At 36.1% G+C, this 14,383-nt stretch overlaps 1 protein-coding gene and 1 pseudogene across 1 annotated transcript in view; one reads left to right on the top strand and one right to left on the bottom strand.

Moving 5' to 3' along the window:
* Window positions 1-14,383, top strand: part of KCTD8 (potassium channel tetramerization domain containing 8) — a 252,532-nt gene that overhangs the window by 132,866 nt on the left and 105,283 nt on the right. The gene's annotated exons all lie outside the window — the stretch shown is intronic.
* On the bottom strand, window positions 6,418-7,671 carry LOC109548838 (dnaJ homolog subfamily A member 1 pseudogene; annotated as a pseudogene).

Here is a 14,383-nt window from a genome sequence, read left to right as displayed (position 1 = left end):
GAAATGATTACAGTTTGTAATGAATCATTAAATCTTCACAACGCCTATATGAGTTACGACCTACTTTATTTACCGCTCCCCAACCCTGGCCCCATTCAACACATGAGGCTATCAAGGCATAGATATGCTGAGTAACTGCCCAAGATTGCACAGCTAAACAGCTAGGTAGTGGTGAAGCTGGCATGTGAGTACAGAAAGTCTGTCTCCGGAGACTGTGTTTTCTTAATTCCTACCTCTGTAAGTATTTAAATAAAATAATACTAATTATAATATTAATGATAATAATAAGTAACTTTATCTCAGACTCTTGTGTTCTTTCTGAGCCTTGATTATTTCACTGTATCCTTAGGGTTTGCTCTCAGCTCAAATATTTGTAAAATCTCTTGCAACCAGAGCTACTGTGGAGCACATTACGCAAACATTCTTTATCAACCTGGTGTATTAATTAGGAAATATTTTATTTGCCAGAAAAAGTAAAACAGAGACCTATAATTACGAGAAAATAGAAATGGTGGGGCTGAACTTAATGTGCTTAATACTTTACTTGGAAAAAATATTGGATTCTGAAACTAATATGTATGAAAAACTGATATAAACCAGACCAAATTTTAAATTGTTTTTCGATGAATTGCCCAAACTGTTAAGAGAGAAATCACAGCAAAAGTTGTGCTGGTGATTTCACTTCATATGGAGGTTGAACTTCTTCCTATAAAAAATAAGAAAGTCTTTTGACCCCTGACTTTGTATGCTTCACTTGTTTGAACTGCACTTTTATTTTCTCACAAATTAAAACCATATCTTTCAGCAAAGAGCCCATTAAAGGAACAAATCTTCCTTGAAAATGCTCTGAAACAGTCTTCATTTTCATTCTTGTGTAATTTTATTTACAAACTGAGAGCCAACTGGAGCATGTCAGAAACAGCTGATGAGTAGATGAAGTAATGACTTCTTACATAACAAGGTTAGTTTTCTCATTTGGAAGAATAAAGGGATGAAGAATATGAGGTGTTTAATTTCACTGTCAGAATACTTGTTACTCATGCATGGGAATCTTTCTGGAAAACAGCTTGCTTTAAAATGTTCAGATATTAGAAAGACAGGAGTATCATCCATGGCCATCCGTAGTAAATAACAAGTAGGGAGAAAAGTAACTAGACAAACAAATAGGGCATAAAGCTGAGGAAGAAAGACACAACCTGTTTTATAGAAAAAAAAAAAAAAGATTAGCTAAAATGTGAAAAATAAAATGGTGCTTAAGTTTTAAATTGTTTAGACAAATACAGTGAAGAGTGAAGGCAATTATCTCGGTAATTCAGGTCCCAAACCCTGTAAGTAAAATGTATGGGAATAGGCCTGAGGTTTTTATATTCTGAGGGATTTAAGTAATCACTTTCATCAAATCAGACTGGTTTAATCGTAATTCTAAACCCATAGAGGTTAAAGACATATCGCACAAAATAGAATCCTGTTTTTTTAGAAAAAATTAATCTAGGTGATAGACAGCTACTGAAACACACACACACACACACACGCGTGCGCACACACACACATACAAAATCATGTTTAATCGTAGTGTGATTGGTGCTATGCTGTTGTTCCTGAGGGTAAAAATGACACAAAATATGAAGTGTCGAATGTTAAAAATATACAAAAGGCTCATCACACATAGAATATGCCCAATTTACTCAATGAATCGAACACAAAACCCCAGAACAATATAAAGTTGTGAACATAGCAGAGGAAGCAATGGCATACAAGGGATATGCATTTCAAACTGAATACTTTAGAGCACATCTCCTGCCTGGTCATTTGCACAGTGGTTGCCTTGTTCACATTTGTTTTTCCTGTATGTTTAGAGATTCTATTTTGAGAAGTTATGCCTTGAGTCTAGATTTTTCCCACCTCACCAGTGTTTGAAGCAGATGAAATGTATATCTTATATCTCTGCAAGTTTCTTTCTGCCCTGTTTTGGATGTCTCGTGCCATGTAACACTGGATTGATTATATACTGCATGAATTAAGGAGATGAAGATACACCTCCTTCTGTAGGGCTATTTATAAATATTTCTTAAGTATAGGGAGAGATTAAGATTTAAGCCAGCTGCTAATAACATTTGCAGGTATGGGACAAGAATATATACTATATGTATGAATATTTTAAATTGTATATCGAATTAGTAAATTATTAAATAAAACATGTTTTACCTTTGTACCTTGACTAATATATTTTCATAAAAACTAGAATGCCAGGTTTCAATTTATAATTATTAGATGCCTCAGAGTTCTATTCTAGAAGATGGCCGTGCTAGGAGAGCTTGCCCTCACACCCTCCCCCCTACAGTTTTTGAACTATTCTCTTTACCTTGAATTCCTTCTGTATTTTCAGGGGCCTTACATACACACATCTGAGGTATCTCCGCTTATATATCCAAACTCTTTGCAACCCTCCAAAGAGGCAGTTGTGGCTAGAGATCTGCATTGGCTATATTCAAACAGACAATTGTATTTAAAGTTCTTTCTTCCAGAATTGTAGAAATTTAGTTAAGCAACACTTAGAAATTCTTGCCTTAACCAAGATCGTTCCTTCCATCCTACTTTTTTCTCATGCCTATGTAATCTGATTTTTTAAACAATTTTGTATGATAGCTTGGCAGATGTATCACTGGATGGAGAAAATCAAGTTCAGGGATGTCAAGTGAGTTGCCTAAAATCACAGTTAGTATTGTAAAGCCAGCCTCAAATTGGACCATTCAGATTCCAAACCCTTACACTTAAAAAGAGAATAAATTGGTAAACTGTTAAGCAATCACACATTCAGAAATGTTAACAATTCTTAGGTTAAGAAAATAGTATATTTACCAAAAGTCTCCAAGGGGAAACCAGTATCAATATTGGACATTAGCAGAAGAATCTTTATTCCTAAAATACTACTGGGGACAATTATCCAGCCTAAGGGGCAATTGAAGGAATAGTTAATTAAGCAAACTTTGAAAGATATTTTATGATGAATATTTATTACTCAATTTTAAGATTGCACACTAGGTATTGTCTACTACATATATCCGTTGTCAATATTTTATGACTATGCTGAAATGTCTCAGGAGCACTTGGGAAAAAATGAGAATGAAATTGTTTTCTGAGAGTTAAACTTTGAAGTCAACACATAGTAGATCAGCTCAGAGATATACAAAGTTGCCCTAAAGAGAAATACCAACTTCTTGAATTATAAGACTAAATTTAATTTAATTTCATATAGTAAAATATCAAAAGAAAGAATATGCCCTTAAGAAAGGATTTAGTCAGAAAATGAAGTATAGAAAAGAGAGGGTCCCAGAATTGATTTGACTGTGTCAATTCGAATATGGTCTAGAGAAGAAGGTGCCTTTTTCAACAAACTTTGAATATTCCTATCTCATTGGACAAGCCATCCCTAAAGTGAATATGTATACATCAGGCTGTCTTATCCTTCCATTCCATTGTTATCTCATTTATCTACCTCTCTTCATTTTAACTCAGTATTCTCTAGACCTTCTCTGATAAAGATTTTGTTTCCTGTATAGAACAGTCTCTATAGCTGATTATGCCTGCTGGGGTGATATAGATCATGTGATGATGATTTTTTGTTGTTGTTATATATCAACCAGGAGGCATTCTAGTGTGTATAAAGGGACTATTAATTCTTCTCTCAGACTTATTTCTTACGAACAGAACACTGATATTTCTTACAATATTCCCAACAAGCAAAAAACACATTTTCCAATCCCTCTTGCAGGATGCTAAGGCTGGGAAAACAGAAAAATCAAATGATTTTAGGACACTGGTCATATGGAGTTGTCACACCTTTCCTGAACTACTACTTACCTCTGAGCACTTTGTTATGTGAAAAAATAAAGTGAAACAGCTATATCCTTTGGACAAGCCACTGTAAAGTCTCTGTTGCCTGCACTCACATACAAACCTGAGTGACGCAGTGAATCTTACAGTAAGCCTTTGGAAGACTGTTGTCATAAAGATGAGGATGGCAGATTAATTAATTAAATCAGCAAAAGATAATCAAGTACATACTGTATACAAGGTTCATGGTGGGAAATTGTGCATAAAACAGCCTTGATCCTGATCTAATCGCTCATACAGTAAAAAATAGGGGTTAAAGAGAGGACAGAAAGTGAGAATAAGAAGTACAAGTAAAACAGGTATTATGATAAATACTTTGAAGGAAATCGGTACAGAGTGAAGTGATAGGCAAAACAGGGTAGGAAGTGTTTACCCAGGGAGGTTGATGAAGGCTGCTGTGAGCACATGGCACTTTTGGAACACAGATGGAAGAAATGGAGCATGGGCATTGCAAGGAGTAGATTCTAGGCATGAAGAACAGCATGTGCAGATCCATCTAGAAATGCCATTATGTGAGGCCCCTGCTTCCACTATCAGGCTTCTCCTGTCACTCTAATCTTGTCCTTTTGCTTGCCTTCTTAAAATGTCTTAAACAAGGTACATTAGAAAAGAGGAGGTATTGATGGGCTTTCCTTAGAATCAGGAATAATGGATTTTGTTTCATTTCTCTCTCTTCCATTCTTCCAGTCGCCATTGCATAGGGATTTATTATAGATTCAATAACCTTGGCTCCATTTTCTCACACACAACTGCTGCTTTACTGTTGTGCATCCAGTCTTTCAATTGCAAAACTTTTCCTGAAAATGAATTCTAGCAGAGTTTTCTAAGGCTGTAATTATGCTTCCAAAATAAAAATACTTTATTGGGTGAGGTCTATTTTTCAGTGATTCTCTCTACACCACCAAAATGTATGAAGTCTTATTTCATAATATTTACAGGGAAAAGGTACCAGTGACTAGGCATAGCTATATATCTGAATCATAACATGTATTCTTATAATTTAAGGCAATACCAGAATCTAAAGTGGATTTCTACTGAAGAAAATTCTGAAATATCCTTTTCTAAGTGCCTTTTAAAAAAACCTAGTTGCAAATAAAAAATTCCCTCCAGATCTGGAGTGCCCAAACATTTTCACAAAGGGATCATTTTCTTTATGTGAAATTGTGTATGAAAGGATAGACGTAAAATATAGGAGCGGATAAGAGTAACTTGCTGCAGGACTTGATGCTCTTTGGGAACAGGGCATAGGAGTGTCATTCTCTACTGGTCCACTTCTCATTGGAAATATCATTGAGACACAGGGAGAACGTGAAGAATATAGGATTAATTTTACAAACAGCTATACTTTTCAAATTTCAGGTCCATCAGTTTTTGGCATTGTGTAAACCTTTGCAAGTTACTGTTCTTATACTTGATTTTCTCATCTCTGAGAGGAATTAAATAATAGGTCTTCAATTTGAAGTGAGAATTTAACTAGAAATTTATCTATAAGAAGATCATGGCACAGGAGTGCATTATCTCTATTATTTTATCTTATTTATTTATTTTTTGCTTTTGAATCAGTATATTAAGGAGACATTCATACATTTCAAGAATTGCTTAAATTCTGATATCCAGATTTAAGCTTGTGAACATATGACTTTAAACATAGAATTAAAGCTATTCATAATTTGCTATTCTACCAACATTAAATTACATTTACTTTGGAGCATAAGTTAAATGGTTTAAAGTAAGCCTGTAACATACCTGCAAAACACCTTCCTAACTCATACATGCAAATTACTTCTCATTACTCTAACCTCTAAGTTACCCTGCTCCAGAAGTGACTACTCTAAGGCTTACTGTGGTCCAAAGAGAAGGAAGAAAAAAAAAAGTAACCAGGACCAATAGCTAGATATATTAAAAAAAAGATGGCACAGCAGAAGGGAATGCAATCCTACAAGTGCAAGCCCTCAAGAAGCAGCATGTTATGTGATAAACCCCTTCTTTAGAAAGGTGTCATTTCTATCACTGATACCACAGGCTAAATTATATAGCATGCCATCTTCAAGTAACAGTTGAGGCAATAGAATAAATGCAGAGGCATCACAATGAATCCCACTTAATACCACTATACAGACCAACACTTTTCTACAAATTCTTTGTCTGACTGCCAGTTAAATACAATTTTAACTTCATAGCTTAGCAATTAAGGATCATACACTGAAGCCAATACATATACCTGGCATTTCAGTCTAAGCTATTCCATGTACATAGCTGAAATCAGTTACAAAGTATGGCCTAACAAATGCTAGGGGAAATTTTTTAAAGTAGTTTTTACAAGTATTAAACTTATCTTGCACACTGAAGTCATCATACATACAGGGCAAAGTCAGAGCTTTTATATTTGAGTTTATTCTTCATTTAACTTTTAAAACACTACTATAGTTGAATATTAAAACAAACAATAGCAAGTAGTGAGCATATTATGATTCTAGTCCTTCACTCAGTCACTACTGCAAATAAAATGCCAGCAGTGAGTGTTATTCACTGGCCCCATTAGGAGGTCTGACACTGAACACCACCCCGAGGATGATGTTCATCATCCCCATATGCTTCTCCATTTTAATGGCGCCATCTTTCCTGATTTGGATCGAAGTTCACTAGTTCTACCTGGTCCATTTCATCAGTCTCTTCTACTTCCTTCCTCTCAGGTAGGAGTTTTTCCAGCAAAGAGAGTTTATCCGGGGAGAGAAAGCCATTCTCAGGAAAGTTTACCTTAAATTCAATGATTAGGCGACCCTTTTCATTGGTCTATGATAAATTGGCATGCCTTCATTTAGCACACACTTGATATCTCCATGCTTGACAATCTGACCTGGATGAGAAGTGATGACTATGGTTCGGTTGTCAAGAGTAGATATTGGCTTTTGGAAGCCACACAATGCCTCAACCAGCTGTATGTCCAGACACATGAAAATGTCTTCTCCTTGTCGAGTAAAAACAGCATGGTCCTTCTGATCTAAAACGATGATAATATCTCCTGGCTCCAGTCCTGATTCTTGGTCTCCTTCACCATGGAATGTTATCTTCTGGCCATCTTTCATGCCTTTGTCAATATGAACTTCTAGAATTTTCTTCTCTCCAACTATCTTCCTTCCATTGCAGCTTGTACATCTATCTTTAGGACTGATCCGCTCCCCATGGTCCTGGCACTCTATGCAGACAGACTGAATTTGCTGAACCATTCCAGGTCCTATCTGATGAATTCTTATTTGCATTTCAGTACCTCGGCAATTGGGACAGCACTCTACTGCTCCTTTCTTACCACCTCGCCCTTCACATTTGTCACAAATCACATTCTTTTGCAGAGCTAGTTTTCTTGTTGCACCATTATATAAATCTTCTAAGGTTACTGTGAGTTGATGCACAACATTTTTGGCTCTCCTTTCTCTCTGCATCCTGCCTCCTCCTCCAAAACACATATCGAAGATGTCCATGGGGGAGCCCAAACCACCACCTGCCCCACCTTCTTTAATTGCCTGCTCTCCTCCTTTGTCATATAATTCCCTTTTCTTTGCATCAGAGAGCACTTCGTAAGCTTGAGAAATCTGTTTAAACTTCTTTCCTTCATTTGGATTCTTATCAGGGTGGTACTTCAAGGCCAGTTTCCTGTAAGCCTTTTTCAATTCTTCTTGGGTGGCATTGGGTTTGACCCCCAAAACATCATAGTAAGTGGTTTCTTTCACCATTTCCTACAGCCGGTGAGAGGGACGATGCTGGTGTGGGGGAGTGGGAAGGAGCGCGTTGCCGTGCGCAGCTCGGGCAGCCGCCGCTCCTCCGCTTTTTCACCGAGCGTTCTGGAAAGTTTCGCCTGGAGCGCCGCAGCCGTCGTCTTTTGTAGCCGCTATTATTTTAAATTTAAAAATTGACTCTGTAGTCACAGCATCTTTCCCTGCAACTCTCTCACTCCATGTTTTTACACTGTCATGCATTTTTAACCACAAAAGTATGCAGTCCCTAAATCCTCTATGTTTTCTCCATATCAGTCACCTCCTATTTTTACTTCCTTCCTATTCATCTTAAGCATCGTGGTCAAATTTCAGTTAGTGTTTTGCAAATCTCCTGTTTCTTTACTGGGTAAAACCCTGACTCTGGATAAATCTAGCTGTGTGCTTCTTCTGCACCCTTATTCAGAGTGCTGAAAGCTGTTATAGAAAATTACAAACTGAAGCTTGTACTAAAAGAGTGGTGCCCACCCTCAGTTGGATCCTTAATGCTTCCTCAGTAGTTCAGTGTTCTTTGAGTTCTTCTCTCTTCATTATCTATGGCAGCTATTCCAACCCTCTCTGAATTTCCAGGGCTAGCTAACACATAACACATATTCCCAGCTGGTTCCTCACATAGAAACTAAAAGTAATAAGGATGAAAACCTTTGTGACTTACTGCTATCGATTTCTAGACTGTATCCACACTGCTCTTCCCTCCTCTCCTTCTGTCTACCATCTTATCTAAAGTGAATTCTTCCATCTCTACCCAGGATTCTACTCTTTTCTGCCTGTTCAAGGACACATTTCATAAATTAAACCCCCTCCTTTCCTTTTTCTTTCTTCAAATAAAATGTTTTTCTGTTTCAAACTTTTTTTCACTGGATTTTAAAGATGATGTATTCACTTTAATCTTAAAAAGGAAAAGCAGCCATAAACATAAACCATAACCATAAAGAAGCAAACATGAGTCCACAATTTAATCATACTTTCCTGGTCACACACTGACCTATATCTCTCCTCTCCCTTACAATCAAACACCAGGAAGTTGTATGTGTATCTACTTCTTCAAATCTCAATCATTCCCCAAGCTACTGCTCTCTGCCCTCTTCCCCCACTATTCTACTTAACCTACTATCTACAAGGTAACCAATGACCTCCTTGTTTCTATGTCTAGAGCCACTTTTCCCCCACATCTCACTTGAATTCTCAGCAGTATTTAGCAATATTGATTATTACTTCTTGTAAAACTTTCTTCTTTGGAGTTTCATGTACCAGATGACAGCTTGAGCGCCAGAATCTGGCTCACTTATTTCACAGGCTTTTATAAATCAGTCAGAAATTTCACAAAAACAGAAGTTAAATACAGTTACAATAATAACAAGAAATAATTTATGTCAGTAATGAATCAGAAATTTCATAAAGTTGGGATATAGAAAGAAGATAGCATAAGATAAATGTAGAATATCCTGTAGATATCAGGGATAAGCAAGGACTTCCCAAGGAAGTCCAGAGATGCTCCAGGTTCAGAGTCAACAAATTCAAAGACCACTGGGAATCAACCAGATAATTTATTAAGTAAACACCTTTAGAATACCTGAGACAGATGACTTTCTTCCCCCTTCCTATTGTAAACTAAGTATCTAACAACTGGTATTTTTAACATAAAGATAAGTACTGGAATTTCTTTCTTAAACACAGAAAGTGATCTACCTGAGCACAGTTACTAGTGTGCATTGAGGATGAGAAAGAAGTATCATGGAGCTTAAGGATACCCTAGACAAGGAGTTGCCAAACTTTTCTTAACAAAAGACTTGATAGTAAGTCAAGCCTTTCAGGCCATATAATCTGTTGCAACTACTCAGTTCTGTCTTGGCATGAAAGCAACCATAAATAGTACCTAAACCAATGAGCATGGCTGAGTTCCATTAAAATCGTGTTACTTGTGTCAACCTCTGCTCTAGATCCACAAAAGACCAAGGAGAGAAATGAAAAGAAATATAGTTTCATCAAGTAGTAAAATGACTGTCTCCACTGCCAAATTGCTTACTCCTTCCTCTGGCAGTGTAGATGTCTGACGTCCTGTTTCTTATCTGTGCAGGCTATAGGAAGATTACCTGTTGACATGCCCAAATATTTATACTGACAATTGCAGTTGATCTTCCAGTTGAAGAGAGCTATCACCTAGAAGAGACATATATAACTGGTGAGAAAAAGATTTAAGCCACTATACTAGCTAAGATAGTATTTCACTTATGAATGAACATGTGACATCTGAAAAAAAATTAACATCACCAAAGAGAAGACAAGAACCAAGATAAACTAAAAGAAAAATCAGCTCTGGAGGATTAGAGATAATTCAGAGAATGAAAGAAAACTTAAAGTTAAATGTAATTGTCCTTATTAAGATTTAGGTGTAAATTAAACTATTCGAATGATTATTTATAAATTATAAAAATGACTGTGGAAATAAAAAAAAGACAAAGTCTGAGTGGTAAAAATGAACATAGTTAAGGTGTACTGGTGGAAGAAATTATCTTAAAAAAGGGCAACAAATCATCCAGGAAAAAAAATCAGGAAATCTGACAGAATTTAGACAAAAAAGAAACAGATGAAAATTATGAGGATAATTAAGAAAAGTAAATCAGAAAAGCCCAGTGCATGTCTAAAAGGAATTTTAGAGGGAGAATAGAGAGACACTGATTTGCCTTATCTGATGTTCTGAATACATGGGTAAAAACAAGTTTTTAATTACTAAGCGAGATGAATGAAAGGAACCAAAAGAGCAAAACTTTAGAATATCAGGGTTAAAGAGAAAATCCTAAACTTATCCAAAAAGAAATGAAACAAAGCAATTATGTTAATATATGTTGATTTCAAAGAATTGGCACTCAGATAGACATCAGACTTCTCATGAGAAACATCAGAACCTAGAACAATGGCTTTCCAAGTCTGAGGGAAAATGTTGTGAACCTAGAGTTCTGTATCTGAATATATTATTGATCAAATGTGAAGTTAAAATACACACTTTTGCAGGAGTAGAATGACTCAGAAATTTCACTATACATATTTACTTTGTGAAAAACAAAATCACTGGAGGAAGTATTCCGGGAAATAAAAAGAAAAACCTCCACCGAAAATGGGGGCAGGGAGGGCAATATGGAATACAAAAATACTTATAAAGAAGTTGGAAAGGCAGCTACAAACAATAGTTAAAATAACATAATCTTACATCACTATGAGTTCGATCCCACATTTTGAGTCTATGGTATATAAAGTTTACATAATCATATATTAAATTCTGTACAGTGGTTAAACATTTTTAGTATTAAGCTATAGAAATAAATAAAATTACTTTTAGAATTTATATTTATAGAAGAGAATGCAAAAGGTAGGAACCTAAAATAATTTATGCCAAAATTTTTTGAGAAATGGAAGAAAAGCTAAGTAGCTAATTTTCTCTTTTTGTAATTTAAGGGAAAATAAATGATATTAAAAATGATAAGTAACTCAAGAAAAATAGATTACAATCTGTTACATAAATAAATAAAAAATGCAAACCCTAGAAGAAATTAAAATTATTAACTAACAAAGATTTAGATGTAGAGGGGAAGAGAAATGAGAGGTTGCAAAAATTTCCTAAATGTTTCATCTTTTATAGGTGAGGAGTAATAGAAATCTAAAGTTGGTGGATTATAAAATACAATTTTAAATGTAATACTTGGCAACAACCTCCAGATAGCCTAAAAAACTAACAGGGGTCGATTCTGTTGTAGAGAAGGAAGATTTTAAGTTTTTAGTTTTATTTTTTATTACTTTTTTCATAGTGTCCTTGAATTATTTCTATTATAAGCATTTAAATATAAAATTTAAATGATTTACTCATGATATATTCATACAATGGAATATGATGTCATGAAAAAGAATAGCATATATCTCTATGAACTGATAGTGAAATATATGCACAATCTAATATATATATGAATGTCTGGTGAATGTCTGGTGTAATGAACGTCTGGTGTAATGCACACCAAAGGCTTCTGAGGATTGAGATTGCATTGGTGAAGGAAATGGGACTTACTTCTTACTTAATGCACACTTCACTGCTTGGATCAGATTATAAGGAACATATAACTTATGTAATTAAGAAAATAAAACCTATTACTTGACTTCCACGACATTGCATTTTTTCTTACTACTTTTCTGTCCATTCTTTCTCAGACTGCTTCATATCTCAGCTATATTCTGCTGGTTACAAATCTGAATTAACAACCCAGATATCTTCTGGAACTTCAGCCTAATATATCTTAACTACCACCAGCTGCATCTACTTGTATGTCTCACATCATCTGAGACACACATTTCCAAAATAGAATGTACAATCTCTGTGCTTTACCTCACCAACCCAAAGCAACCGGTACTGTTGTCTAGTTTGCCTTTCTTTATTATGAATGAGAACTCCATCCCACCGGGTGCCCAAGCTAGACCTTGGAATGACATCACTAATTCTCCATTTTCACGACTGACTATATCCAATCAAACACTAGATCCTATCCATTTAATCTTCTGCTCTCTTGAATTTATAAATTTTTCTTTCTTCTACAACCCAGTTTGATTTAGGCCAAAATGCTTACCATATTTTACATGACCATTTTTATCTCGCCATTGGTTTATTTCATCAGCCCTATCTATCTATCATGACTCCTTCCTTGTTCGTTCTGTTTCGTGAAGGAGAAGCTACCTTTATTTCCCTAACTTTGGCAGGTTTCCTTGCAGGCTTTTGCAGGTGTTGTTTCTGTATTGGAATTTCTTTCCTCACATCTCTGCCAGGCAAACAACTGATATACTTTTCAGGTCAGAAATTAGATATCTGTTCCAAAGGATCCTGTGTCTATCCCTCTTTGTCTCATAGGTATTTATTTATCTACATCTCCTAGCATATCTTCATTACCTAAACCAGTGCCTGGTAAACTATAAACAATAACAATTTTGTATTAAATGGATTAATCAATGATATATGTCATTCTTCTAGACAGAATCTGACTTACAGATGGAACAAATAAATGACAAACCAACTCATTGCTAAGGATTAACAAGGAGGAGAAAATTTTCATTGAGGAGTTTATTGTGAGCTAGGAAATACTGTTGCTTCAAATTAAACAAAGTACCAAATTAGAGACCAATTTCATTTAAGATTATAGGTACCCTACCAAGGCCAAATGACTGACCTGCTTCAGGATATTTGTAGCCCAGGGGCCACATGACCACATGGCCATCATGTTTATTATGACCTGCTGTAACTCTAGAGATATATCTCTGTCTGTTGGTGTGCTCACTTAAATGCTTTTTAACTCACATGCACCAAATGGTGCTCACCCCACATTTGATGCCACTGATTCACAGAGATTGGGGGAGCACACACTAAGAAGGTGTTACCATTCACTGATTGGAGCTCATGGGCAGGTCACAGATACATATGTCTCCAGTTTTCTTAGAATTCTGCAGAAAGTATGCTTGGGCTAGGCATAGCTGTGCACACCACAGCACTGTGTTACAAGAAAGTGACCCACCATCCTGCTGCTCTCATTTTATGTGAGATGAATCTGAAAGTGACCTCAAAACTGGGAGAAAACAGTCTGAGTTTGGATATATAGTCTGAAACAGAATATCAGGGAGTGAGAATGCCAGCTGCCTGCCAAGTGGAGGCTTTGGGTAAAATGAAGATTTTGCACAGCACCCCTTGTTGGGAGAGGAGGAAAACCCTGATCCCAGCTGGCTCATTACCAGGCAAATTCAGGAGAGTATCTGGATTATTCATTGAACAAACCTGTTTGTCTTCCCACAAACATTATTGCATATACAGAATAGCAACAATAAGCAAAAGAATCAAATAATGAGTTCTATGCTGTGTGTGTATAGAAACACATATTTATGCATAAAGAAAGTTGTGAAGGAATGCATAGCAAACTTCAATCTTAAAGGTGGCAGAGGATAGGGTATAAGAATGCTTTCTTCATGCATCTACGTAAATTTTTTTCTTTTATTTTTTTATTGGAGTATAATTGTTTTACAGTGTTCTGTTAGTTTCTGCTGCACAACAAAGTGAATCAGCTATATGTATACCTGTATCCCCTTCCTCATGGACTTCCTTCCCACCCCCCAATACATCCCACCCATCTAGGTCATCACAGAGCAGTGAGTTGTACTCCCTGTGCTATACAGCAGGTTCCCACTAGCTATCAATTTTACACATAGTAGTGTATATATGTCAATCCTAATCTCCCAATTCATCCCACCCTCCCATTCCCCCTCTGTGTCCACATGTCCATTCTCTATGTTTGCATCTCTATTCCTGCCCTGCAAATAGCTTTATCTGTACCACTTTTCTAGATTCCACATAAATGTGTTAATATATGATATTTGTTTTTCTCTTTCTGACTTCACTCTGTATGACAGACTCTAGGTCCATCCACATCTACAAATGTCCCAATTTCGTTCCTTTTTAAGGCTGAGTAATATGCCATTGTATATATATATATATACCACATTTTCTTTATCCATTCCTCTGTCGATGGACATTTAGGTTGCTTCCATGTCCTGGCTACTGTAAATAGTGCTGCGATGAACATTGGGTACATGTATCTTTTTGAATTATGGTTTTCTCAGGATATATGCCCAGTAGTGGGATTGCTGGGTCATATGGTAGTTCTATTTTTAGTTTTTTTAGGGAACCGCCATACTGG

Source organism: Tursiops truncatus, chromosome 5 (genome assembly GCF_011762595.2).
Source record: "Tursiops truncatus isolate mTurTru1 chromosome 5, mTurTru1.mat.Y, whole genome shotgun sequence".
NCBI lineage: Eukaryota > Metazoa > Chordata > Mammalia > Artiodactyla > Delphinidae > Tursiops > Tursiops truncatus.
The sequence above is the reverse complement of the archived record's forward strand: the minus strand, read 5'-3'. Positions and strand labels throughout refer to the sequence as shown.